The sequence below is a fragment of the Heptranchias perlo genome, chromosome 2 (genome assembly GCF_035084215.1).
Source record: "Heptranchias perlo isolate sHepPer1 chromosome 2, sHepPer1.hap1, whole genome shotgun sequence".
Classification (NCBI taxonomy): domain Eukaryota; kingdom Metazoa; phylum Chordata; class Chondrichthyes; order Hexanchiformes; family Hexanchidae; genus Heptranchias; species Heptranchias perlo.
In genome coordinates, this window is record NC_090326.1 from 5,319,935 (window position 1) to 5,341,749 (window position 21,815).

Sequence of the window (21,815 nt, forward strand, 5' to 3'; positions counted from 1 at the left end):
GGGAATCTCGGTAAACGCACAGACAGTAAGGTCCCAGGGTGGGGCTCAGTCTGGGCTGCAGTGGAAACTGGGTAAACGCACAGACAGTAAGGTCCCAGGGTGGGGCTCAGTCTGGGCTGCAGTGGAAACTGGGTAAACGCACAGACAGTAAGCTCCCAGGGAGGGGCTCAGTGTGGGCTGCAGTGGGAATCTCGCTATACGCACAGACAGTAAGGTCCCAGGGTGGGGCTCAGTCTGGGCTGCAGTGGGAATCTGGGTAAAATCACAGACAGTAAGGTCCCAGGGTGGGGCTCAGTCTGGGCTGCAGTGGGACTCTGGGTAAAATCACAGACAGTAAGGTCCCAGGGTGGGGCTCAGTGTGGGCTGCAGTGGGAATCTGGGTAAACGCACAGACAGTAAGGTCCCAGGGTGGGGCTCAGTCTGGGCTGCAGTGGGAATCTGGGTAAAATCACAGACAGTGAGGTCCCAGGGTGGGGCTCAGTCTGGGCTGCAGTGGGAATCTGGGTAAACGCACAGACAGTAAGGTCCCAGGGTGGGGCTCAGTCTGGGCTGCAGTGGGAATCTGGGTAAACGCACAGACAGTAAGGTCCCAGGGTGGGGCTCAGTCTGGGCTGCAGTGGGAATCTGGGTAAACGCACAGACAGTAAGGTCCCAGGGTGGGGCTCAGTCTGGGCTGCAGTGGGAATCTGGGTAAAATCACAGACAGTAAGGTCCCTGGGTGGGGCTCAGCGTGGGCTGCAGTGGGAATCTGGGTAAACGCACAGACAGGAAGGTCCCAGGGTGGGGCTCAGTCTGGGCTGCAGTGGGAATCTGGGTAAAATCACAGACAGTAAGGTCCCTGGGTGGGGCTCAGTCTGGGCTGCAGTGGGACTCTGGGTAAAATCACAGACAGTAAGGTCCCAGGGTGGGGCTCAGTCTGGGCTGCAGTGGGAATCTGGGTAAAATCACAGACAGTAAGGTCCCAGGGTGGGGCTCAGTGTGGGCTGCAGTGGGAATCTGGGTAAAATCACAGACAGTGAGGTCCCAGGGTGGGGCTCAGTGTGGGCTGCAGTGGGACTCTGGGTAAACGCACAGACAGTCAGGTCCCAGGGTGGGGCTCAGTCTGGGCTGCAGTGGGAATCTGGGTAAACGCACAGACAGGAAGGTCCCAGGGTGGGGCTCAGTCTGGGCTGCAGTGGGAATCTGGGTAAAATCACAGACAGGAAGGTCCCAGGGTGGGGCTCAGTCTGGGCTGCAGTGGGAATCTGGGGAAACGCACAGACAGTGAGGTCCCAGGGTGGGGCTCAGTCTGGGCTGCAGTGGGACTCTGGGTAAAATCACAGACAGGAAGGTCCCAGGGTGGGGCTCAGTCTGGGCTGCAGTGGGAATCTGGGTAAACGCACAGACAGTGAGGTCCCAGGGTGGGGCTCAGTCTGGGCTGCAGTGGGAATCTGGGTAAAATAACAGACAGGAAGGTCCCAGGGTGGGGCTCAGTCTGGGCTGCAGTGGGAATCTGGGTAAAATCACAGACAGGAAGGTCCCAGGGTGGGGCTCAGTCTGGGCTGCAGTGGGAATCTGGGTAAACGCACAGACAGTGAGGTCCCAGGGTGGGACTCAGTGTGGGCTGCAGTGGGACTCTGGGTAAACGCACAGACAGTAAGGTCCCAGGGTGGGGCTCAGTCTGGGCTGCAGTGGGAATCTGGGTAAACGCACAGACAGGAAGGTCCCAGGGTGGGGCTCAGTCTGGGCTGCAGTGGGAATCTGGGTAAAATCACAGACAGGAAGGTCCCAGGGTGGGGCTCAGTCTGGGCTGCAGTGGGAATCTGGGTGAACGCACAGACAGTAAGGTCCCAGGGTGGGGCTCAGTCTGGGCTGCAGTGGGAATCTCGGTAAACGCACAGACAGTGAGGTCCCAGGGTGGGGCTCAGTCTGGGCTGCAGTGGGAATCTCGGTAAACGCACAGACAGTAAGGTCCCAGGGTGGGGCTCAGTCTGGGCTGCAGTGGAAACTGGGTAAACGCACAGACAGTAAGGTCCCAGGGTGGGGCTCAGTCTGGGCTGCAGTGGGACTCTGGGTAAACGCACAGACAGTAAGGTCCCAGGGTGGGGCTCAGTGTGGGCTGCAGTGGGAATCTGGGTAAACGCACAGACAGTAAGCTCCCAGGGTGGGGCTCAGTCTGGGCTGCAGTGGAAACTGGGTAAACGCACAGACAGTAAGCTCCCAGGGTGGGGCTCAGTCTGGGCTGCAGTGGGAATCTGGGTAAAATAACAGACAGTAAGGTCCCAGGGTGGGGCTCAGTCTGGGCTGCAGTGGGAATCTCGCTAAACGCACAGACAGTAAGGTCCCAGGGTGGGGCTCAGTCTGGGCTGCAGTGGGAATCTGGGTAAAATGACAGACAGTAAGGTCCCAGGGTGGGGCTCAGTCTGGGCTGCAGTGGGAATCTGGGTAAAATCACAGACTGTAAGGTCCCAGGGTGGGGCTCAGTCTGGGCTGCAGTGGGACTCTGGGTAAACGCACAGACAGTAAGGTCCCAGGGTGGGGCTCAGTCTGGGCTGCAGTGGGAATCTGGGTAAACGCACAGACAGTAAGGTCCCAGGGTGGGGCTCAGTCTGGGCTGCAGTGGGAATCTGGGTAAAATCACAGACAGTAAGGTCCCAGGGTGGGGCTCAGTCTGGGCTGCAGTGGGAATCTGGGTAAAATCACAGACAGTGAGGTCCCAGGGTGGGGCTCAGTCTGGGCTGCAGTGGGAATCTGGGTAAAATCACAGACAGTGAGGTCCCAGGGTGGGGCTCAGTCTGGGCTGCAGTGGGAATCTGGGTAAACGCACAGACAGTGAGGTCCCAGGGTGGGGCTCAGTCTGGGCTGCAGTGGGACTCTGGGTAAACGCACAGACAGTAAGGTCCCAGGGTGGGGCTCAGTCTGGGCTGCAGTGGGAATCTGGGTAAACGCACAGACAGTAAGGTCCCAGGGTGGGGCTCAGTCTGGGCTGCAGTGGGAATCTGGGTAAAATCACAGACAGTAAGGTCCCAGGGTGGGGCTCAGTGTGGGCTGCAGTGGGAATCTGGGTAAAATCACAGACAGTGAGGTCCCAGGGTGGGGCTCAGTGTGGGCTGCAGTGGGACTCTGGGTAAACGCACAGACAGTCAGGTCCCAGGGTGGGGCTCAGTCTGGGCTGCAGTGGGAATCTGGGTAAACGCACAGACAGTAAGGTCCCAGGGTGGGGCTCAGTCTGGGCTGCAGTGGGACTCTGGGTAAAATCACAGACAGGAAGGTCCCAGGGTGGGGCTCAGTCTGGGCTGCAGTGGGAATCTGGGTAAACGCACAGACAGTGAGGTCCCAGGGTGGGGCTCAGTCTGGGCTGCAGTGGGAATCTGGGTAAAATAACAGACAGGAAGGTCCCAGGGTGGGGCTCAGTCTGGGCTGCAGTGGGAATCTGGGTAAAATCACAGACAGGAAGGTCCCAGGGTGGGGCTCAGTCTGGGCTGCAGTGGGAATCTGGGTAAACGCACAGACAGTGAGGTCCCAGGGTGGGACTCAGTGTGGGCTGCAGTGGGACTCTGGGTAAACGCACAGACAGTAAGGTCCCAGGGTGGGGCTCAGTCTGGGCTGCAGTGGGAATCTGGGTAAACGCACAGACAGGAAGGTCCCAGGGTGGGGCTCAGTCTGGGCTGCAGTGGGAATCTGGGTAAAATCACAGACAGGAAGGTCCCAGGGTGGGGCTCAGTCTGGGCTGCAGTGGGAATCTGGGTGAACGCACAGACAGTAAGGTCCCAGGGTGGGGCTCAGTCTGGGCTGCAGTGGGAATCTCGGTAAACGCACAGACAGTGAGGTCCCAGGGTGGGGCTCAGTCTGGGCTGCAGTGGGAATCTCGGTAAACGCACAGACAGTAAGGTCCCAGGGTGGGGCTCAGTCTGGGCTGCAGTGGAAACTGGGTAAACGCACAGACAGTAAGGTCCCAGGGTGGGGCTCAGTCTGGGCTGCAGTGGGACTCTGGGTAAACGCACAGACAGTAAGGTCCCAGGGTGGGGCTCAGTCTGGGCTGCAGTGGGACTCTGGGTAAAATCACAGACAGTAAGGTCACAGGGTGGGGCTCAGTCTGGGCTGCAGTGGGAATCTGGGTGAACGCACAGACAGTAAGGTCCCAGGGTGGGGCTCAGTCTGGGCTGCAGTGGGAATCTGGGTAAACGCACAGACAGAAAGGTCCCAGGGTGGGGCTCAGTCTGGGCTGCAGTGGGAATCTGGGTAAAATCACAGACAGGAAGGTCCCAGGGTGGGGCTCAGTCTGGGCTGCAGTGGGAATCTGGGTAAAATCACAGACAGGAAGGTCCCAGGGTGGGGCTCAGTCTGGGCTGCAGTGGGAATCTGGGTAAACGCACAGACAGTAAGGTCCCAGGGTGGGGCTCAGTCTGGGCTGCAGTGGGAATCTGGGTAAACGCACAGACAGGAAGGTCCCAGGGTGGGGCTCAGTCTGGGCTGCAGTGGGAATCTGGGTAAAATCACAGACAGGAAGGTCCCAGGGTGGGGCTCAGTCTGGGCTGCAGTGGTAATCTGGGTAAAATCACAGACAGTGAGGTCCCAGGGTGGGGCTCAGTCTGGGCTGCAGTGGGACTCTGGGTAAACGCACAGACAGTAAGGTCCCAGGGTGGGGCTCAGTCTGGGCTGCAGTGGGAATCTGGGTAAAATCACAGACAGGAAGGTCCCAGGGTGGGGCTCAGTCTGGGCTGCAGTGGGAATCTGGGTAAAATCACAGACAGTAAGGTCCCAGGGTGGGGCTCAGTCTGGGCTGCAGTGGGAATCTGGGTAAACGCACAGACAGGAAGGTCCCAGGGTGGGGCTCAGTCTGGGCTGCAGTGGGAATCTGGGTAAACGCACAGACAGTGAGGTCCCAGGGTGGGGCTCAGTCTGGGCTGCAGTGGGAATCTGGGTAAACGCACAGACAGGAAGGTCCCAGGGTGGGGCTCAGTCTGGGCTGCAGTGGTAATCTGGGTAAAATCACAGACAGTAAGGTCCCAGGGTGGGGCTCAGTCTGGGCTGCAGTGGGAATCTGGGTAAAATCACAGACAGTAAGGTCCCAGGGTGGGGCTCAGTCTGGGCTGCAGTGGGAATCTGGGTAAACGCACAGACAGGAAGGTCCCAGGGTGGGGCTCAGTCTGGGCTGCAGTGGGAATCTGGGTAAAATCAGAGACAGGAAGGTCCCAGGGTGGGGCTCAGTGTGGGCTGCAGTGGGACTCTGGGTAAAATCACAGACAGTAAGGTCCCAGGGTGGGGCTCAGTCTGGGCTGCAGTGGGAATCTGGGTAAACGCACAGACAGTAAGGTCCCAGGGTGGGGCTCAGTCTGGGCTGCAGTGGGAAACTGGGTAAACGCACAGACAGTAAGGTCCCAGGGTGGGGCTCAGTCTGGGCTGCAGTGGGAAACTGGGTAAACGCACAGACAGTAAGGTCCCAGGGTGGGGCTCAGTCTGGGCTGCAGTGGGAAACTGGGTAAACGCACAGACAGTAAGGTCCCAGGGTGGGGCTCAGTCTGGGCTGCAGTGGGAAACTGGGTAAACGCACAGACAGTAAGGTCCCAGGGTGGGGCTCAGTCTGGGCTGCAGTGGGAATCTGGGTAAACGCACAGACAGTGAGGTCCCAGGGTGGGGCTCAGTCTGGGCTGCAGTGGGAATCTCGGTAAACGCACAGACAGTAAGGTCCCAGGGTGGGGCTCAGTCTGGGCTGCAGTGGAAACTGGGTAAACGCACAGACAGTAAGGTCCCAGGGTGGGGCTCAGTCTGGGCTGCAGTGGAAACTGGGTAAACGCACAGACAGTAAGCTCCCAGGGAGGGGCTCAGTGTGGGCTGCAGTGGGAATCTCGCTAAACGCACAGACAGTAAGGTCCCAGGGTGGGGCTCAGTCTGGGCTGCAGTGGGAATCTGGGTAAAATCACAGACAGTGAGGTCCCAGGGTGGGGCTCAGTCTGGGCTGCAGTGGGAATCTGGGTAAAATCACAGACAGTGAGGTCCCAGGGTGGGGCTCAGTCTGGGCTGCAGTGGGAATCTGGGTAAACGCACAGACAGTAAGGTCCCAGGGTGGGGCTCAGTCTGGGCTGCAGTGGGAATCTGGGTAAACGCACAGACAGTAAGGTCCCAGGGTGGGGCTCAGTCTGGGCTGCAGTGGGAATCTGGGTAAACGCACAGACAGTAAGGTCCCAGGGTGGGGCTCAGTCTGGGCTGCAGTGGGAATCTGGGTAAAATCACAGACAGTAAGGTCCCTGGGTGGGGCTCAGCGTGGGCTGCAGTGGGAATCTGGGTAAACGCACAGACAGGAAGGTCCCAGGGTGGGGCTCAGTCTGGGCTGCAGTGGGAATCTGGGTAAAATCACAGACAGTAAGGTCCCTGGGTGGGGCTCAGTCTGGGCTGCAGTGGGACTCTGGGTAAAATCACAGACAGTAAGGTCCCAGGGTGGGGCTCAGTCTGGGCTGCAGTGGGAATCTGGGTAAAATCACAGACAGTAAGGTCCCAGGGTGGGGCTCAGTGTGGGCTGCAGTGGGAATCTGGGTAAAATCACAGACAGTGAGGTCCCAGGGTGGGGCTCAGTGTGGGCTGCAGTGGGACTCTGGGTAAACGCACAGACAGTCAGGTCCCAGGGTGGGGCTCAGTCTGGGCTGCAGTGGGAATCTGGGTAAACGCACAGACAGGAAGGTCCCAGGGTGGGGCTCAGTCTGGGCTGCAGTGGGAATCTGGGTAAAATCACAGACAGGAAGGTCCCAGGGTGGGGCTCAGTCTGGGCTGCAGTGGGAATCTGGGGAAACGCACAGACAGTGAGGTCCCAGGGTGGGGCTCAGTCTGGGCTGCAGTGGGACTCTGGGTAAAATCACAGACAGGAAGGTCCCAGGGTGGGGCTCAGTCTGGGCTGCAGTGGGAATCTGGGTAAACGCACAGACAGTGAGGTCCCAGGGTGGGGCTCAGTCTGGGCTGCAGTGGGAATCTGGGTAAAATAACAGACAGGAAGGTCCCAGGGTGGGGCTCAGTCTGGGCTGCAGTGGGAATCTGGGTAAAATCACAGACAGGAAGGTCCCAGGGTGGGGCTCAGTCTGGGCTGCAGTGGGAATCTGGGTAAACGCACAGACAGTGAGGTCCCAGGGTGGGACTCAGTGTGGGCTGCAGTGGGACTCTGGGTAAACGCACAGACAGTAAGGTCCCAGGGTGGGGCTCAGTCTGGGCTGCAGTGGGAATCTGGGTAAACGCACAGACAGGAAGGTCCCAGGGTGGGGCTCAGTCTGGGCTGCAGTGGGAATCTGGGTAAAATCACAGACAGGAAGGTCCCAGGGTGGGGCTCAGTCTGGGCTGCAGTGGGAATCTGGGTGAACGCACAGACAGTAAGGTCCCAGGGTGGGGCTCAGTCTGGGCTGCAGTGGGAATCTCGGTAAACGCACAGACAGTGAGGTCCCAGGGTGGGGCTCAGTCTGGGCTGCAGTGGGAATCTCGGTAAACGCACAGACAGTAAGGTCCCAGGGTGGGGCTCAGTCTGGGCTGCAGTGGAAACTGGGTAAACGCACAGACAGTAAGGTCCCAGGGTGGGGCTCAGTCTGGGCTGCAGTGGGACTCTGGGTAAACGCACAGACAGTAAGGTCCCAGGGTGGGGCTCAGTGTGGGCTGCAGTGGGAATCTGGGTAAACGCACAGACAGTAAGCTCCCAGGGTGGGGCTCAGTCTGGGCTGCAGTGGAAACTGGGTAAACGCACAGACAGTAAGCTCCCAGGGTGGGGCTCAGTCTGGGCTGCAGTGGGAATCTGGGTAAAATAACAGACAGTAAGGTCCCAGGGTGGGGCTCAGTCTGGGCTGCAGTGGGAATCTCGCTAAACGCACAGACAGTAAGGTCCCAGGGTGGGGCTCAGTCTGGGCTGCAGTGGGAATCTGGGTAAAATGACAGACAGTAAGGTCCCAGGGTGGGGCTCAGTCTGGGCTGCAGTGGGAATCTGGGTAAAATCACAGACTGTAAGGTCCCAGGGTGGGGCTCAGTCTGGGCTGCAGTGGGACTCTGGGTAAACGCACAGACAGTAAGGTCCCAGGGTGGGGCTCAGTCTGGGCTGCAGTGGGAATCTGGGTAAACGCACAGACAGTAAGGTCCCAGGGTGGGGCTCAGTCTGGGCTGCAGTGGGAATCTGGGTAAAATCACAGACAGTAAGGTCCCAGGGTGGGGCTCAGTCTGGGCTGCAGTGGGAATCTGGGTAAAATCACAGACAGTGAGGTCCCAGGGTGGGGCTCAGTCTGGGCTGCAGTGGGAATCTGGGTAAAATCACAGACAGTGAGGTCCCAGGGTGGGGCTCAGTCTGGGCTGCAGTGGGAATCTGGGTAAACGCACAGACAGTGAGGTCCCAGGGTGGGGCTCAGTCTGGGCTGCAGTGGGACTCTGGGTAAACGCACAGACAGTAAGGTCCCAGGGTGGGGCTCAGTCTGGGCTGCAGTGGGAATCTGGGTAAACGCACAGACAGTAAGGTCCCAGGGTGGGGCTCAGTCTGGGCTGCAGTGGGAATCTGGGTAAAATCACAGACAGTAAGGTCCCAGGGTGGGGCTCAGTGTGGGCTGCAGTGGGAATCTGGGTAAAATCACAGACAGTGAGGTCCCAGGGTGGGGCTCAGTGTGGGCTGCAGTGGGACTCTGGGTAAACGCACAGACAGTCAGGTCCCAGGGTGGGGCTCAGTCTGGGCTGCAGTGGGAATCTGGGTAAACGCACAGACAGGAAGGTCCCAGGGTGGGGCTCAGTCTGGGCTGCAGTGGGAATCTGGGTAAAATCACAGACAGGAAGGTCCCAGGGTGGGGCTCAGTCTGGGCTGCAGTGGGAATCTGGGGAAACGCACAGACAGTGAGGTCCCAGGGTGGGGCTCAGTCTGGGCTGCAGTGGGACTCTGGGTAAAATCACAGACAGGAAGGTCCCAGGGTGGGGCTCAGTCTGGGCTGCAGTGGGAATCTGGGTAAACGCACAGACAGTGAGGTCCCAGGGTGGGGCTCAGTCTGGGCTGCAGTGGGAATCTGGGTAAAATAACAGACAGGAAGGTCCCAGGGTGGGGCTCAGTCTGGGCTGCAGTGGGAATCTGGGTAAAATCACAGACAGGAAGGTCCCAGGGTGGGGCTCAGTCTGGGCTGCAGTGGGAATCTGGGTAAACGCACAGACAGTGAGGTCCCAGGGTGGGACTCAGTGTGGGCTGCAGTGGGACTCTGGGTAAACGCACAGACAGTAAGGTCCCAGGGTGGGGCTCAGTCTGGGCTGCAGTGGGAATCTGGGTAAACGCACAGACAGGAAGGTCCCAGGGTGGGGCTCAGTCTGGGCTGCAGTGGGAATCTGGGTAAAATCACAGACAGGAAGGTCCCAGGGTGGGGCTCAGTCTGGGCTGCAGTGGGAATCTGGGTGAACGCACAGACAGTAAGGTCCCAGGGTGGGGCTCAGTCTGGGCTGCAGTGGGAATCTCGGTAAACGCACAGACAGTGAGGTCCCAGGGTGGGGCTCAGTCTGGGCTGCAGTGGGAATCTCGGTAAACGCACAGACAGTAAGGTCCCAGGGTGGGGCTCAGTCTGGGCTGCAGTGGAAACTGGGTAAACGCACAGACAGTAAGGTCCCAGGGTGGGGCTCAGTCTGGGCTGCAGTGGGACTCTGGGTAAACGCACAGACAGTAAGGTCCCAGGGTGGGGCTCAGTGTGGGCTGCAGTGGGAATCTGGGTAAACGCACAGACAGTAAGCTCCCAGGGTGGGGCTCAGTCTGGGCTGCAGTGGAAACTGGGTAAACGCACAGACAGTAAGCTCCCAGGGTGGGGCTCAGTCTGGGCTGCAGTGGGAATCTGGGTAAAATAACAGACAGTAAGGTCCCAGGGTGGGGCTCAGTCTGGGCTGCAGTGGGAATCTCGCTAAACGCACAGACAGTAAGGTCCCAGGGTGGGGCTCAGTCTGGGCTGCAGTGGGAATCTGGGTAAAATGACAGACAGTAAGGTCCCAGGGTGGGGCTCAGTCTGGGCTGCAGTGGGAATCTGGGTAAAATCACAGACTGTAAGGTCCCAGGGTGGGGCTCAGTCTGGGCTGCAGTGGGACTCTGGGTAAACGCACAGACAGTAAGGTCCCAGGGTGGGGCTCAGTCTGGGCTGCAGTGGGAATCTGGGTAAACGCACAGACAGTAAGGTCCCAGGGTGGGGCTCAGTCTGGGCTGCAGTGGGAATCTGGGTAAAATCACAGACAGTAAGGTCCCAGGGTGGGGCTCAGTCTGGGCTGCAGTGGGAATCTGGGTAAAATCACAGACAGTGAGGTCCCAGGGTGGGGCTCAGTCTGGGCTGCAGTGGGAATCTGGGTAAAATCACAGACAGTGAGGTCCCAGGGTGGGGCTCAGTCTGGGCTGCAGTGGGAATCTGGGTAAACGCACAGACAGTGAGGTCCCAGGGTGGGGCTCAGTCTGGGCTGCAGTGGGACTCTGGGTAAACGCACAGACAGTAAGGTCCCAGGGTGGGGCTCAGTCTGGGCTGCAGTGGGAATCTGGGTAAACGCACAGACAGTAAGGTCCCAGGGTGGGGCTCAGTCTGGGCTGCAGTGGGAATCTGGGTAAACGCACAGACAGTAAGGTCCCAGGGTCGGGCTCAGTCTGGGCTGCAGTGGGACTCTGGGTAAACGCACAGACAGTGAGGTCCCAGGGTGGGGCTCAGTCTGGGCTGCAGTGGGACTCTGGGTAAACGCACAGACAGTGAGGTCCCAGGGTGGGGCTCAGTCTGGGCTGCAGTGGGAATCTGGGTAAACGCACAGACAGTGAGGTCCCAGGGTGGGGCTCAGTCTGGGCTGCAGTGGGAATCTGGGTAAACGCACAGACAGTAAGGTCCCAGGGTGGGGCTCAGTCTGGGCTGCAGTGGGACTCTGGGTAAAATCACAGACAGTAAGGTCCCAGGGTGGGGCTCAGTCTGGGCTGCAGTGGGAATCTGGGTAAAATCACAGACAGTAAGGTCCCAGGGTGGGGCTCAGTCTGGGCTGCAGTGGGAATCTGGGTAAAATCACAGACAGTAAGGTCCCAGGGTGGGGCTCAGTCTGGGCTGCAGTGGAAACTGGGTAAATTATCAATACTTTCCTGCCTTCCCAAAATGAGAAAACAATCGTTGCTGAAACAATTTCTTTAGTCCAGATTCCTGTCATTTACACACTGAAGGGTGAATTTTTAAACAGCTGGAACTACACAAGGGGACTGGAGAGAGTGAAATTGAAGAACTTGTAATGATAAATTCACCCACCCGCTCATAAAGTAAAACGTTGTGAAAGTTTATTCAACCAGTGGAAATTATACTGCAGCAAGTGGGCAGGACCCATGTCAGGCCCTCCAGTCTGAACTACTCTGGGCCTAAAAAATAAGCAGAAGATGGTCTAAATACACAGCTGGTTCGTCAGCATTTGAGCGGAAAGAAGATAGTTTGATGTTTCTGGTCATGTTGCTTATGATGTAACTTTTTGTGATGAAACTATTTTTCAGGTACTGACGGATCTGCTGTATATTTATATTATTTTCTGTTTTCTTTTAAGTTCACCACCATAAGCAGTTTCTCTCCCCTCTCCACTCTGGGATAACAAAATACCAACATTTCTCACTGTCTTCATCATACGTCAAAAATCAAGAGATGGGACTCAATAATCCATTGTACTGAGCAATGGTCAGATTAGAACAAACACATACAAGGAATATGAACCGATCTACAGACTGACCGATCGAGGGGGCGGGAGACTAGACTATGGTTTAATGCCAAATATCACAAGACAGACATGTCATAATAATCACTATACACGAAGCAATAATATATATATAGTGGGTTGAACAAGTAATCGGAAGAAGAAAAGAAAATACTTGCATTTTCTAACACCTTTCATGTACTTTTGAGCTGAGTAACTGTGGTAATGTAGGCACACCAGGCAACCAATTCTCTCTCATATCCCAACAAATTGCAATGAGATATCAGGCCATTTAATGGACTAGCTTCCAACTATCACGATACGGTAGTGTAGTGATTATATTACTGGACTGATAATCCAGAAACGGTGTTAATAACCCAGCGAACTTGAGTTAAAATGGCAGTTTGAGAATTCGAATTCAGTTGAAAAGAAATTGGATCTTTTAAAAAGTGATATCACAGACCATTAAACTGTCCCAGTTTCATTTAAAAACAGGTTTATCAATGATTTTTGGGAAGGAAACCAGCCGTCTTTACCCGGTCTGACCTATATATGCCTCCAATCCCTCAGCAATGTGTTCGACTGTTAGGTTACCTGCTCTCAGAAGTGCCCGAGTGAGCCATTCAGTTGTCTGAAACAGCGACGTCAACCGTTGAAGAAGGCCCACCAGCAACTTCTCAGGGTAATTGAAGTGAGCAATTAATGTGGCCTTACCAGCGACGCCCACAGCTCAAGAATGAACAAACAAAAACTTAACACTCGGGCGTAGAACTGGTGTTTCTGATGATTGAAATGAAAATCGAACAACTTCTGTGAATCCGCTGATTTCTACCGCCAGTTTCACACCCGAGCGGAAAGTTGGGGGATAAATGTTCATTGGAACATCGGGGGACTCTCCTACTCTTCACGCCTTAGTGCTGTCGGATCTGTTCCGTCCACTGAAACAGATAGAGGGGGCCCTGGTTCAACATCTCATCGGGAAAAGCAACAGTCAATGGAAAAGGAAATCGGACCGAGCACAAAACAGGGCTGCCGAATCGCTATCGCCCGTTTTGCTCCAACGTCCGAGGCGAAATTATTCTGTGATCTGTTCAGGAGACAGGCGAGCTAATGCTGTTAAAATGTCAGATATCTAAATAGTTAATCTTGGGGGAGGGGAATGTGTCAGATTTTTGGGGGAGGGAACTATGTCAAATTTTGTGGGATGGGAATGTGTCATATTTTAGGGGGAGGGGACTGTGTCAGATTTTGGAGGAGGGGACTGTTTCAGATTTTTGGGGGAGGGGAATGTGTCAGATTTTGGAGGAGGGGAATGTGTCTGATTTTTGGAGGAGGAGACTGTGTCTGATTTTTGGGGGAGGGGACTGTGTCTGATTTTTGGGGGAGGGGACTGTGTCTGATTTTTGGGGGAGGGGACTGTGTCTGATTTTTGGAGGAGGGGACTGTGTCTGATTTTTGGAGGAGGGGACTGTGTCTGATTTTTGGGGGAGGGGACTGTGTCTGATTTTTGGGGGAGGGGACTGTGTCTGATTTTTGGAGGAGGGGACTGTGTCTGATTTTTGGAGGAGGGGACTGTGTCTGATTTTGGGGGAGGGGACTGTGTCTGATTTTTGGGGGAGGGGACTGTGTCTGATTTTTGGAGGGAGGGGACTGTGTCTGATTTTTGGGGGAGGGGACTGTGTCAGATTTTTGGAGGAGGGGACTGTGTCTGATTTTTGGAGGAGGGGACTGTGTCTGATTTTTGGAGGGAGGGGACTGTGTCTGATTTTTGGAGGGAGGGGACTGTGTCTGATTTTTGGAGGAGGGGACTGTGTCTGATTTTTGGGGGAGGGGACTGTGTCTGATTTTTGGGGGAGGGGACTGTGTCAGATTTTTGGGGGAGGGGACTGTGTCTGATTTTTGGGGGAGGGGACTGTGTCTGATTTTTGGAGGAGGGGACTGTGTCTGATTTTTGGGGGAGGGGACTGTGTCTGATTTTTGGGGGAGGGGACTGTGTCTGATTTTTGGAGGAGGGGACTGTGTCTGATTTTTGGAGGAGGGGACTGTGTCTGATTTTTGGAGGAGGGGACTGTGTCTGATTTTTGGAGGAGGGGACTGTGTCTGATTTTTGGGGGAGGGGACTGTGTCTGATTTTTGGAGGAGGGGACTGTGTCTGATTTTTGGAGGGAGGGGACTGTGTCTGATTTTTGGAGGAGGGGACTGTGTCTGATTTTTGGGGGAGGGGACTGTGTCTGATTTTTGGAGGAGGGGACTGTGTCAGATTTTTGGGGGAGGGGACTGTGTCTGATTTTTGGAGGAGGGGACTGTGTCTGATTTTTGGAGGAGGGGACTGTGTCTGATTTTTGGAGGAGGGGACTGTGTCTGATTTTTGGAGGAGGGGACTGTGTCTGATTTTTGGGGGAGGGGACTGTGTCTGATTTTTGGAGGAGGGGACTGTGTCAGATTTTTGGGGGAGGGGACTGTGTCTGATTTTTGGGGGAGGGGACTGTGTCAGATTTTTGGGGGAGGGGACTGTGTCTGATTTTTGGGGGAGGGGACTGTGTCAGATTTTTGGGGGAGGGGACTGTGTCTGATTTTTGGAGGAGGGGACTGTGTCAGATTTTTGGGGGAGGGGACTGTGTCTGATTTTTGGAGGAGGGGACTGTGTCTGATTTTTGGGGGAGGGGACTGTGTCTGATTTTTGGGGGAGGGGACTGTGTCAGATTTTTGGGGGAGGAGACTGTGTCTGATTTTTGGAGGGAGGAGACTGTGTCTGATTTTTGGGGGAGGGGACTGTGTCTGATTTTTGGGGGAGGGGACTGTGTCTGATTTTTGGGGTAGGAGACTGTGTCTGATTTTTGGGGGAGGGGACTGTGTCTGATTTTTGGGGGAGGGGACTGTGTCTGATTTTTGGAGGAGGGGACTGTGTCTGATTTTTGGGGGAGGGGACTGTGTCTGATTTTTGGAGGAGGGGACTGTGTCTGATTTTTGGAGGAGGGGACTGTGTCTGATTTTTGGGGGAGGGGACTGTTTCAGATTGTGGGGGGAGGGGACTGTGTCTGATTTTTGGAGGAGGGGACTGTGTCTGATTTTTGGAGGAGGGGACTGTGTCTGATTTTTGGAGGAGGGGACTGTGTCTGATTTTTGGGGGAGGGGACTGTGTCTGATTTTTGGAGGAGGGGACTGTGTCTGATTTTTGGGGGAGGGGACTGTGTCAGATTGTGGGGGAGGGGACTGTGTCTGATTTTTGGGGGAGGGGACTGTGTCTGATTTTTGGGGGAGGGGACTGTGTCTGATTGTGGGGGAGGGGACTGTGTCTGATTTTTGGAGGAGGAGACTGTGTCTGATTTTTGGGGGAGGGGACTGTGTCTGATTTTTGGAGGAGGAGACTGTGTCTGATTTTTGGAGGAGGAGACTGTGTCTGATTTTTGGGGGAGGGGACTGTGTCAGATTGTGGGGGGAGGGGACTGTGTCTGATCCTATTCATTCAATTCGGTGGGATCTGATAATATGCGTTTAATTCGCTGGGATCTGATCCCATGCCTTTAATTCGATGTGATTTGATCCCATTCAATTAATTCTCTGGGATATGATCCCATGCCTTTAATTAACTGGAATCTGATCCCATTCATTTAATTTGCTGAGATCTGATTCCAACCATCTAATTGGCTGCGATCTTTTAATTCGCTGGGATCTGATCCCATGCTTTTAATTCGCTGGGATCTGATCCCATGTTTTTAACTCACTGGGTTTTGATCCCATTCCATAATTTTCTGCGATCTGATCACATTCCTTTAATTCTCTGGAATCTGATCACATTCCTTTAATTCACTGGGATCTGATCCCATTCCATAATTCTCTGCGATCTGATCACATTGCTTTAATTCTCAGCGATCTGATCACATTCCTTTAATTCATTGGGATCTAATCACATTTCTTTAATTCCATGGGATCCGATCCCATGCCTTTAATCCACTGGATCTGATCCCATTCCTTTAATTCACTGGGATCTGATCCCATGCATTTAATCCATTGGATCTGATCCCATTCCTTTAATTCACTGGGATCTGATCCCATGCATTTAATCCATTGGATCTGATCCCATTCCTTTAATTCACTGGGAGCTGATCCCATGCATTTAATCCATTGGATCTGATCCCATTCCTTTAATTCACTGGGAGCTGATCCCATTCCTTTAATTCACTGGGATCTGATCCCATTCCTTTCGGCCGTCCTGTGCTCAGTGGATTGGAATACAGTTACTGAGCCAGCAGTAACTGGAGGAAACACCAGTTCCAAAACATTGATGGGACGAATGGGCTAGAATGTAAATCTAATTATCACGATGTAAGGGAAAATCACTGATAACGTGACCTCCTCTTCAAGACATTTTATAAGCATCCTGACTTTGCAGGGCACAACACAGGTTTTCCCCTCCCTCACCGGCTCCCGAGCAACGTTAACTTTTAGCACACCACAAAACTCAGTTTGTTGATATAAGAACATAAGAACATCAGAAATAGGAGCAGGAGTAGGCCATATGGCCCCTCGAACCTGCTTCACCATTCAATCAGATCATGGCTCAGCTTCGACCTCAACTCCACTTTCCCGCCCGATTCTCATATCGCTTGATTCCACTGGAGTCCAAAATCTATTCATCTCAGCCGTGAAAATATTCAATAATCTGCACCCAAAGGCAAATCAGGACAAGGAAAAGAAACGGACCAAACACTTCCCACAAGGCCCAAGAGACAAGCTGGCGGGTGGAAAGTGACGAGTTATTTGAAGAATGAAGAGGCGCTTAAAAGAGATCAACTTACAAGGTGGTAGTTTACAAGGGGGCAGTTTACACAAGAGCAGGTTACAAGGGATCAGTTTACAAGGGGGCAGTTTACACGAGAGCAGCTTGCAAGGGATCAGTTTACAAGGGGGCAGTTTACACGAGAGCAGCTTGCAAGGGGGCAGTTTACAAGGGGCTGTTTAAAAGAGAGCAGTTTAAAAGGGATCAGTTTACAGGGATCAGTTTACAATGGATCAGTTTACAAAGGGTCAGTTTACAATGGGGCAGTTTACGAGTGATCAGTTTACAAGGGGGCAATTTACAAGGAGGCAGTTTACAACGGGGCAGTTTAAAAGGGGACAGTTTACAAGGGAACAGTTTACAAGACGCAGTTTACAAGGGATCTGTTTACAAGAGATCAGCTTACAAGGCATCATTTTACAAGGAGGCAGTTTTTAAGGCACCAGTTTATAAGGGAATAGTTTACAAGGGAACAGTTTATAAGGGATCAGTTTACAAGGGATCAGTTTACAAGGGAACAGTTTATAAGGGGAAAGTTTACAAGGGATCAGTTGACAAGGGAACGGTTTATAAGGGATCAGTTTACAAGGGAACAGTTTATAAGGGGACAGTTTACAAGGGATCAGTTTACAAGGGAACAATTTATAAGGGAACAATTTATAAGGGGACAGTTTACAAGGGATCAGTTTACAAGGGAACAGTTTATAAGGGGACAGTTTACAAGGGATCAGTTTACAAGGGGGTAATTTACAAGGGAGCAGTTTACAAGGGAGCATTATACAAGGGATCAAGTTACAAGTGGGCAGTTTACAAGGGACCAATTTACAAGGGATCAGTTTACAAGGGACCAGTTTATAAGGGAGCAGTTTACAACGGATCCATTTACAAAGGGGCGGTTTGCAAGGGATCATTTTACAAGGGGACAGTTTACAAGGGAGCAGCTGCCAAGAGGGCAGTTTAAAAGGGAGCAGTTTACAAGGGTTGAGTTTAAAAGGGACGTTATCATAAGTGACCAGGACACTTATGATAAAGTGAGCATTACCCACGAATGCCAACCTGAGCAGTGATACCTGGTAAAGATAGGAGGGTGGCTCCATGTTAGAGGTGTGTTTGGGAAACAAGTACTGTGTCCACCACGGTCAGTACCATACTGCTAATCTACCCTAATCTGATAGACATTCCATCTCAAAAGCCAGGCCATCAATCAAAAGCTAGCAGGATCCTGATCCTGAAGGTTCACCTTACTGTTTGGATCTAGCAGCCGTGAATAACAATCAATTAGATCTGTTTGTGCTGGAAGCCAGAGTGTGTTCCCTTGCAGTGCCCACCCTTCTCGCCCTGAGTACCACTCGGACTGTGTCCAGCAGTGTGTGGAGTACGTCCGAATGAAGAATGAAGATTCCATAAGAAAGGTAGAGTCATAGAACCACAGAAAGTTACGGCATAGAAGGACGTCATTCGGCCCATTGCGTCCGTGCCGGCAGAAAAAGAGCGATCCAGCTTAATCCCACTTTCCAGCACATGGTCCGTAGCCCTGTAGGTTACGGCATTTCAAGTGTGCATCCAATTACTTTGCCAATGATTTGAGGGTTTCTGCCTCCACCACTCTTTCAGGCAGTGAGTTCCAGACCTCCACCACCCTCTGGGTAAAAAAAAAATTCTTATCAGCTGCCGTCTAATCCGCAGACCAATTACTTTAAAGCTATGCCCCCTGATCACTGACCCCTCTACTAAGGGAAAAAGGTCCTCCCTATCCACTCTATCTAGTCCCATCATAATTTTACATACCTAAATTAAATCTCCCAATTAGCCTCCTTTGTTCCAAAGAAAACAGCCCCAGCCTATCCAATCTTTTCTCATAGCTAAAATTCTCAAGCCCTGGCAACATCCTCGTAAATCTTCTCTGTAGCCTCTCTAGTGCAATCACATATTTCCTGTAATGTAGTGACGAGAACTGTACGCAGTACTCAAGCTGTGGACTAACCAATGTTTTATACATTTCCAGCATAACCTCCCTGCTCTAATATTCTATGCCACGGCTAATAAAGGGAAGTATTCCGTATGCCTTTTTAACCAGCTTATCGACTTGTCCTGCTACTTTCAGGATCTGTGGACATGCACTCCAAGGTCCCTTTTGTTTCTCAATATCCTACCATTTATTGTGTACTCCCTTACCTTGTTTGACCTCCCCAAATGCATTACCTCACACTTCCCTGGATTGAATTCTATTTGCCACTTTTCTGCCCACCTGACCAGTCCATCGATATCGTCTTGCAGACTATAGCTTTCCTCCTCACTACCAAACTCACAGCCAATTTTTATATCGTCTGCAAACTTCTTGATCAAGCCCCCCACATTCAAGTCCAAATCATTAATATATACCACAAAAAGCAAGGGACCTAGTACTGAGCCTTGTGGTAACCCACTGGAAACAGCCTTCCAATCACGAAAAAAACCATCAACCATTACCCTTTGTTCTTACCACTGAGCCAATTCTGGAGCAACTAGCCCCTTTCCCTTGGATTCCATGGGCTTTTACTTTGTTAACCAGTCTGCCATGTGGGACCTTGTCAAAAGCCTTGCAAAAATCCATGTACACTACATCGTATATGTTACCCTGATCAACCCTCCTTGTTAAGTGCACAAAAAATTGAATCAAATTATTTAGACACAAACTTCCCTTAACAAATCCATGCTGAATGTCCTTGATTAACCTGTGCCTTTCTAAATGACGATTATGCTGTCCCTCAGAATCGATTCCAATTATTTGCCCACCATCGAGGTTACACTCACTGGTTTTTAATTACTCGGTCTTTCTGTTTCTCGCTTTTTAAACAACCGTACAACATTAGCATTCCTGCAATCCTCTGGCCGAGCCAGTGAGGATTGGAAAGTGATAGTCAAAGCCTCAGTTATTTCCTCCCTTGCTTCTCTTAACAGCCTGAAATGCATTCCATCCGGGCCTGGCGGTTTATCTACTTTCATAAATGCTAAACCCCTTAATACTTCCTCTCTCACTATGTTAATCCCATCCATTATTTCACACTCATTCTTAATTTCAATCTCTGCATCATTCCCTGTTATTGTGAAGAAAGATGCAAAGTATTAATTGAGAACCATACCCATATCTTCCATCTCCACACATATGTTAACTTTTCGATCTCTAATAGACCTTATAGGGTCTTCAAAAGACTTGGTGTTCTCCCGTGGACTCCTCAAGTCAGACTGGCAGCATTCAAAACCGGAGTGCCTGAGAAGCACGGTTTGTGAGGCCAGGAAAGGTTTAACGAGAATCACGTTCTGCTGTAATTTTCTACAGCATTCTGGAGATCAGGCAATCCTGAACAACATAATCTAAAAACAAAAGAATGAGAGACTATCCCAGTCTCCACCCTGACTGCCTGAGGTCCTTTAGCAGATTGGTGATTGTCCAGTAATGTGAGCAAGTTGATTGATTTGTTAACTCCCCAACTCCTGATGATATTCTGGACTACCTACGTGTGGATCATCCACTCGTCAGGGTGGATTACAAGTTAGCTGAGTGTGCCGACTGTTTTATTGTCCATCCCGACCAAAATTGGCACCAAGAATATCAACCCATGCTTCAAGCACCAATGGGAAGTAACGTGTCATGTTGACAGAGGTACCGGGTCTGGGCCCCTCCCTGTTTGTAGGCGCTCCGGACTACTGTCAAATTGTGTGTCTGGAGGCGCAGTGACTTACGCCGCATCAAGTCTGAAGGTATATAATGTCTTATTGTAGCATTCAAACCTTGAGCCTGTTGAAATGCCAAGTGAACTCATCCATATCGATTGGCCTAGAAGTCCATTGATCCTGAATGTAGCCTCCCACCCATATCGAAGCTGAACAGCCTGATGGCTGCAGCACCAATACCTGGAGAACACTGTGATCTCAGGACCAGCAGCTCTAGTTCAGATGCTGTGACAAAGGAGGCCTGTGGAAACTTAATTGATGGAGCAAGGCTTAACTGGTGAAATATCCCCAACAGTTCGTCCTTCTGGAGGAAGAAGATGACTATGACTATCACTCACTCGCTCTCAGTGTGGATGGTCGAAGATACTGATCTCAACTGCCAGTTTGCCCATTAGTAGCTGGTTGCTTTGATGGTCAAACCAAACTACATTATGAAAACATGAAGGCTCAAGGAGCTAATGCATTGGATGCTCACTAATTCTGGTCTCCGAGGCCCAAGTGTCCCGAGTGATCCATTTCCACATGGAAGTAGTAGAAATGGCTCATCCATCCACATCTGTGGTGGGCAATCAAAGGCAGGAATCACTGCTTGGAGAGGGAGAGCTGGAGAGGGCCTTGAAGGTTACTTGTTGCGTGCTCCCTGCTTTCCAGGTCCTAATCTGGAAAGACGGGCTAACATGACACAAAGACATTGCAGTCCGGCGAAAGCTTTGAAAAGACTGCTGTCCCTGAAAGGGCCTGTAGATGGGGTGGGCTCAGCTGCAAAGTGAGACAGTGTCTCCTTGCATGCCAATCCGGGAATGCCTGAAAGTTCTGCTGGAGATGCTTGTACCCTGAAGCAGCTCCTCCACTCGCTCGCCACAGAAGCCCTCAGCATCTAAGGGCATCTGCAGTGGTTGTTGCTGCAGTTACTGAAGGAACTCCAAGATGCGCAGCCAAGCTAAGTGGTGATACAAGATCCACTGGACGATAGACCCTGCTCCTTTATTAATGGCAGCCACACAACCTGCTGCTGCAGTGATGCTCTCTGAAAGTGGTCCTCACTCTGTGGCAGGGATTGCTCCCTCAATTCACCTGTGAGGCATTATCCTGCAATAAGTAAAGCTGGCCACTATGGATTTGGTGGTGGAGAACACGAATATGCGTCAAACACTGAAGGAAGCTCCGCCAAACCCACATGTCCCACTATTTGGATTGTGGTGGGTGGAACAGGACTAGTTTCCTGAGCGATGACTTTCCCTCTGATGCTTTCACGACTGAAGTTCAGCAGTTGGATCAATGAACTGAAAAGTGTGAAGCAGGTTGGCGGAGGCACTATAGACGCTGTCTACATTGGCCACAACCGGAGGGTGCTGATCAAGACCGACCAAACGGCCCTGGAGTTTGGTAGATCGCATCCAGCAAAGGTCGATGGCTGAGACCTTTGCAAGACCCCAATAAAGACTCAATTCTCCAGGTGCAGGGACTTCCAGAACCTCCAGTTTCAGACTCTGCGTCACACATGTGTTGAATACATGAATAAGCCTCAGTGACTGGTGGTTGTGGTCGGACTCAGGCTCCCAACTGGACTTCCGAAGGTGGGAAGCCGCCAAGCAGCTTCTGTGGGCTGAACCGACAGAGAAGGTTCATAACGGGATGCAACCAACAGAGTACCCTTTGTCGTCCAGTACTTCCCCGG